Source organism: Capsicum annuum, chromosome 12 (assembly GCF_002878395.1).
Source record: "Capsicum annuum cultivar UCD-10X-F1 chromosome 12, UCD10Xv1.1, whole genome shotgun sequence".
NCBI lineage: Eukaryota > Viridiplantae > Streptophyta > Magnoliopsida > Solanales > Solanaceae > Capsicum > Capsicum annuum.
The window spans coordinates 18219264-18226815 of NC_061122.1; the positions used below are offsets into that span (position 1 = coordinate 18219264).

The following is a 7552-nucleotide window of genomic DNA, read 5'->3' on the forward strand; positions in this document are numbered from 1 at the left end:
AAATTTCACTCTCATCAATATAGGAGATATAAATTATAAAAAAGCCTTAGACGCAATAAAAGCATTTCATAACGAACCAGAAGGTCTTTCTGTACACCTCCCAATAGGTCAGTCAGAAAAAATAATTGTAAAATAAAATAATACTATAATAGCATTATTATTAGACTTACATGCTAAATTAGACAGTTTAATAAAAGGCAAAGAAGCCTAAAAACCAGTTCAAGAACCGAAACTACCCGAATTACATAAAAAGATAGACATCTTAATAAAAAATAAGAAGCTCAAGAACCACCAAAAAACCACCTTGAAATAGAAGAACTTATTAATCAGTTAAAAAGAACTGAATTAACTCCTAAACAAGAAAGAAAAAATATAATAAGAAAACCACAAAAATGAACTTTCTATCAAATAGACGGAGAAACATCGAAAACAACGAAAGACAAGGAGAAAAAGACAAAGAATAAGTTTTTCTGAGAATAAAATAAGAAATAATAATATATTTTTCAGAATATGTAGAAGACAACCAAATATGGAGCAAAACCAAGAATTAAATGAAATAATAGATGTAGATAGAGATTTACAAATTTTCCAACAACATCAATTAAAATTATTAAATTCTAAGACATTATATAATGCAGGATATTTTTCTACAGATAATTAATCAACTATATAGACATTATAAAGAAGAATAAATATCAGCTATAGGAGAAGATTTTAAAATATTAGATTTAGTAAATGCTAGCTCTTTTAAGACATATGAAAAAAATACTAAAATGATACTAATGCATATGAGTTTAATTGTTATAGGAAAAAAGGTCTAACTAGAAAGAATCTAGGATCCAAAGTGTTAATAACAATATATGATGATAGATGGTAGACATTAAAAAATCAATAATAGGATTAACTGAAGTAGATATGACAAATAATGGAGGAATATTCTATGTAAGTCCAGATTTTTTAATGAACTTAAAAGAATTTGAAAAAAATATTAAAATAGGAATCCAAACTAAAGGGTATGAAGAAATGAATAGTGGTAATAATTTATTAATGTGCATAGGATTTATCGGAAAATTAACTTTAAGTAGTAATACTAAATTTAAACTAAAAGTAAATGATGTAGTTGAAATAATGGAAAATAAAGGCATAAGTTTAATAAAACCAATAAAAATAGACCCAGAAGTATATGCAGGTTTAAAATGGAATCTAAATAAATTTAATAAACCAAAAATCCTCACACCAGTCTCTCACTTATTATACACTACAAGTAAAGGAGAATCTTCAGTTAGATTTACAAATTATAGTTATACAACTAAAAGAAATTTAGATGATGTCGAAATAGAAAGTAATATAGAAACAGAAAGCGAATTTATGAATATAGAATTTCTACAAGAAGGTTATGAAGTAGATATGATAATAGAAAAAGCTGAAAATTTAGCAGAAGAATATAAACATATAACTTTTAAATGTAAAGGATGTCAAAAACATGAAATGAAAATAGAAGAATGTATAAAACATTTTAAAAATTGTTTGGAAAGAAGTGATAACTTAGGATATAGAAGATATAGAAATAATAAAGAACTATTTCTTGAAAGAAAAAATGAAGACACAATATCTGTATTAAGTTCTACCATAAGTTATAAAGAACTAGCAGAATTAGAACCAACTAGCTCGTCAAGTGCTAGCCCATTTCAACAGACAGACCCTAATCCTCAACCAATAGATTATAATACTGGTAATGTACCTAGAAGACTGGAAATTAGGATAAATTCAGATACAGAATTTAGAGGAGATAATATAAGACCAGCAGGTAAGAGAATGCCAATAGAAGAACCAATTAAACTACAAGAAGGAGGTAGTAAAGGTAAAATTCTAAATATAGCTGCACACGACCCACAAATGTGGGATACAGTAATAGATCTATGGAAAGGAGTAGCAGCAGCAGATTACTTAAGACATTATACAGAAACGGATACGAAAACAATGTACGAATATTTGGAAACCTTCTTAGGAGAATCTGCAAAAGCCACATGGGAAAGTTTTAAGACAAACTGCCCATATGATTTCCAGGTTCTATTAAGTATGGGACCAAACCCCTATAATTTCACAAGTAAAATGCATATGTTATTAACCGAAAAAGATCCAAATAGTGGATTATTAGCATTACAAAAAGAAGCATTAATAAAACTAGAACAACTAAGCATTTCACATTGGGTATATATAAAGAAATTTCTACAAGATTATTTTTATTATTGCACTGTCAGCGGAAACACTTTTAATGAAGAATTAGGCAAAAAATTATTTAATAAATTACCTGGAGCTTTAGGAAGAGAAATAGAAGATAGATGGTATAAAAGAGATGGTGTAGTAGCCAACCCAAACCTAAAATGGACAATAGGGCATAGAACACAACATATAATGGATATACTAACAGAAAAATGTACAAACATATAAATTCAAAAACAATTAAAAAGAAATGAAATGAATTTCTGTAAATCTGTTATATACACAACCCAAAATTATGATTAAAAACAATATAGAAAATATAAGAAGAAACATAATCAGAAACCATATAGTCGTAAACAATACTTCTTAAGAAGATCAACAGCCAAAAAACCATGGTTAAATAGAGATAGACATGTTAGAAAATATAGAAATGATAGCAACTATAAAAATAAATTAGAATGCTATACTTGTGGAAGTATAGACCATTTAGATAATGTATGTCCTAAAAGAAATAATAATAGAACTAGAAATTCTCAATTAATAGAGGATTTCCAAGAAACTTTACTAAATGTAGACGAATACATGTCAGATACAGAAAGTATATACTCAATAATAAGTATTGATATAAATGATAAAAATAATTCTAAATCTGATTCTTCAGAATCAGAAGAAGATAATTTAGTAAATGAATTAGGACAGGAGATAGAAGATCTAGACTTAAATAATCTAGTAATCAATAATTTAATGAATGTCACTCAAGAATATGTACGTGAATTCCAAAGAAACAAAGGTTTAGATAGTAATAGATGTCGTATATGCAATTGGTATCCAAGTAAAGACAACAGAGCTAAATTTAAAAAATGTTATTTAGAAGCTTGTATAAACTGTATAGAAAACACTTTAAAGATAAAAATAGAATCAGAAATAAATAGCGAACAAAAATATACAAATAATCAAATCTTAAATTTAAGAGTATCAACTCTAGAAATTCGAGTAAATAATCTAGAACAAAGATTAACCATCCTAGAAAAAGGAAAAACCAAAATCACTATAGAAGAATCAGATACACAAGAAGCTACACATTTAGAAAAACTAGAGGCAGAACTTATGAATTTGGAAGATAATGACACTAGCCTGATATGCCATGAAGATAAAGAATTCTCTATCATAAAAGTATTAGTAAAAATTAAAATTGAAGACGTAGAGATAGAAACTTTAGCACTAGTAGATTCTGGATGTACTAGCTGTCTAATTAATAAAGAAGTAGTGCCAGAACATTTACTAAAAATACTGGAAAGACCTATAACAGCTACCCAAATGGATGGATCACAAAATATCTACAATTATTGCATAGAAAATGCACAAATAAGTTTCTTAAATACATGTAATAAATTCTACAACCCAATTTACAATGTTAATAGAATATTAGCAAGGGATTTAAACATAGGCTCAGACTTTGTTATAGGACTACGCTTTTGTATTCAAAATAAAGGAGGATGTCTCTTAACAAGAGATGGAATAATGCTTTTTAAAAATCTAACTTATACACCGGTACAAACAGTAACATTACCAACAGTATATAGAACGTTAAAAACACATATAAAAAAAATTAATTTCTAAACCATGTTGGGAAGATTGCCAAAATAACCAATGCCAAAATAGCAACCTGTTAAAAGAAAACAAAAAATTTAGAAGATAACTTAGAAGATTTTAAAAATTATACTTTACTTAATGCAGAAGGGCAAGAATGCTTAAAAGACATTAAAAAAGACTATATTTTAATAAACATTGAAACTCAATTTTACAACTTTAAAAAAGGAATAAACACAATAGGAATAATAAATAGTTCGAAAGACTTAGACAATGTAATAGCAATTTTAGATAAAATAGAAATAATAGGAGAAAAACCTTTAACACATTTATTGAAATGATTCAATCAAATTCATTTATTGCTTATACCACATTCATGGTTAGCAATATGCTCACATTAATAGATTTATACACAGTTTATATATTATTTAAAGTTTAATTTTAGATTATTTTATTATTATTTATAACAATTTGTGTTACTTTTTTGTTATATAGAATTTCTATCATGGACAAAGAGGCTAAAGATCATGCATATAAGATTTTTAAAAATAATTACCGAGGTATGTTGTTTATACTTGATTTGATTTATTAATTAATTTTTTATTATTTACAACTAATATTACATTTATCTTTTTTCAGAAATGATAAATAGATGTGCCTACATTAATAGATCTATACACAATTTGTATATTATTTAAAGTTTGATTTTAGATTATTTTACTATTATTCATAATAATTTGTGTTATATAGAATTTCTATCATGGACAAAGAGGCTATAGGATCATGCATATAAGATTTTTCAAAATAATTATCAAGGTAATTAAATAAAACGTAAAGGCAAAATTAGTATATATATATATATAATTTATAAGCAAATAAAAGTAATAAAGAGAGAAAAGAAAGTAAAGGGAAAAAATAATGAAACCGTAGGAAAAATAGAATATTAATAATAACGAAGAAAAATTAAAGAAAGAAAGAAAAAAAGTAAAGGGAAAAAAATTAAATAAAACGTAGGGAAAAAATAGAATATTAATGAATAAAGAAGACTAACAAATTGGTCTTCTTTTATATTTTATTATTTACTATTATAAATATTTGAATAGATTTCAAAAATTTCTCTCAATTTCATTTAGATTATATAGGATAAATATGTATGGTATTTGAAAAAAATATGGATAAGAAAGAATAAAGTAAAATTTTTTAGCAATTTGATAAGATATTCAAATTTGAATTTAAACAGAATTGAAAATGGAATAGAATTTCAACTTTTAGATTTTTCTTATATATCTTACTCTTGCATTGAAGAATTTTAAATGAATTATAACTATTTCATAATCATAACAATCAATAAATAAATAATAGTATATTGTAGTGATAATTTAGTAATATATACTTATAGTTGAATTTTTTTGTATTGAATTAAAATCTTTTTCTGATTGCATACTGGGTCATCACCGATTTTAAAGTGGCTTTGTCCTTAGACACTTCATCAATAAGTACCTCGTTATGATTTGGGTCAGAAATAATTGTTTGTTCTTGACCATTTATATCAATAACTTCAATAAGGTCACAAGAATTTGGACTAATTTTACTCTTTTTTTCATCAACATAGTTTGCAAACATGTCCAACTTCTGATCGAAAACAAAACTCTTTCCTTCTTCCTTCGAACATCATTCATCATTTTTCAAAGATCTATCAAAAACAAAAATGCATAACTGATAGTTTCTGAAGCCTTTCTCTTCTTTCCGTATCATTACGTACACTGTCATCCCCATGTCATTATGAATCTCCATTCTTTTACTGCTACAACCAACTTTATATTCTATTTTCACCATTGTCAAACTAAAGTCAATATAAAGTTGCTTACCAATCAATTGAAGCAAATCATCGTAGTTTTCAATTTTATCAATTGCAATTGAGTCGAACTGGTATTGTTCATACTCATTATCTATATTTTATACACCTAAATGCTTCAATACAATTGGCAATAGCCCCATTTTTTGGTATATAATCTGTTGACAAAATACATACCATACAAATTGCAATTACAAATGGGATTCAGAAAAAAAAAAAAACTAATACAAACAAGGATTATAAACTTTTAACAACTTCTGTGTAAAAATTCATAATTACGAAAATTGAAATTGAAACTGAATATGAAAATAAGAATTACAATTGAATTTATTGTATACAAAAAATATTCATAATTACGAAAATTGATAATTTGAAATTGATTCAAATTTGTATTGTGAATTTGATTTCAGAAATCAAATCCAAACCAATAATAGAATCGATTTTCGTAATGTGAAACTGAATCAATTTTGTATTGCGTATTACATTCCAAAAAGAATTTCAGTAAATAAATTCAAATTCATTTTCGTAAATTATATTTACCGAAATTTTGTATGCAAAAATTACCTGTAAGTAATTTGGTATTGATTTTCTCCTTCTGCAAATCACCATATTTTAAAAAAAAATTATCAATTTTTGAGAGAGTGATTAATGCATAAATCCATATTAATTGATTTGTTATACCAGAGAAATAAGTGAAAAGTTGGAGAAGATTAAGAAAATTTATTACATTAAAATTTCCTTTTTTATCTCTATTTGTTGTTATGGACTTTTCATTCTTTTTTGTATATATATCTATAATATATTAAAAGTGTGAAGACCCTTAGAAAAGTGATTTGAACTTTTTGTCCTTCTTTTAAAAATTGTGCAATATACAAAATCGTCTTTTCACTATTTTTCTTAAATAATTATTTAACTATTATTTACTATTTAGTACTTTAAAATTAATTAAAACCTCTATTTAATCTAGGTAAGAAATCATACCATTTAACACTTCTAAATCAATTATAATTTTACCTTAAATAGATAAGAATTTCTAATTTTATTTAAGTTATATTTTGGCAACAATATTCTTTACTTAATGTTCCATAGGTTATCAAGGTATGCCGAAGAATTCAAGAGCTAAAACAATTGAAGGCGATCTAGAAGAAGCATTATATTTGGAGCGGTAGAAAAGAGATACTGACTATTTGATCAAGAAGAGGGATTGAAGTGGCATAAAATCTGCAAGTCAATTTTTGGATGGAACCAAGTCAAATTACGCAACTTTATGAATTATCAAGCACCAATCATCGGCTTACTGAGACACCAATCGTGATTTAAAGGGTTAGTGATGTATTTCACCTTCCTTATTTGTATCTTAGATATTTACAACTGTTATATAACTAATTAAATTAATTCTCCATCTTTACATGTCCAAAAGATGTTGAATTTAACTATTGTATTCATCTTTATTATTTAAACAAATATCTTATTTCGTGTAACATTTAAACTCATTAAAGTGAAGTACACACGAGGCGCGTACACCTTAACTAGCATATATACATAGAATTGCCACTTATTTTGTGTATAAATTGTAAATATTGAAACTTAGACTAGGAAGTTAGTTGGGGGTTTGAGCTGTAGGTGACAAAAGAGTTTTAAAATGAGTTGTAGGTGATACAAGTCTTAATAATTGAGTGGAGGTGACAATTACTTTATTATGGATTAAGAAAGTTGGGTAAGTTTGAGAATAGCCTAGAAGTTTTTAAATTTATACTTTGATCCAAATGTTTACCTAATATAACGAGAAACGGAGGGAAAAAGGCGTGTTTCTCTCTTTTTTCATCCATTGTTGTTTTCTCTCTCTTAGCGATTTTTGTTGTTCATTGTTGCTGCTGCTTTATT

The 7552-nt window shown here is 26.1% G+C and overlaps 1 long non-coding RNA gene across 2 annotated transcripts in view; it reads left to right on the forward strand.

Moving 5' to 3' along the window:
• Positions 1 to 7290, forward strand: part of LOC107851758 — an 11316-nt gene extending 4026 nt beyond the window's left edge. For both annotated transcript variants that reach the window (XR_007048204.1, XR_001669155.2), the window contains 2 exons: positions 4309 to 4373; positions 6758 to 7290. This is a non-coding gene — a long non-coding RNA (uncharacterized LOC107851758). The remainder of the gene's footprint in view (positions 1 to 4308; positions 4374 to 6757) is intronic.
• The last annotated feature ends 262 nt before the right edge of the window (positions 7291 to 7552 follow it).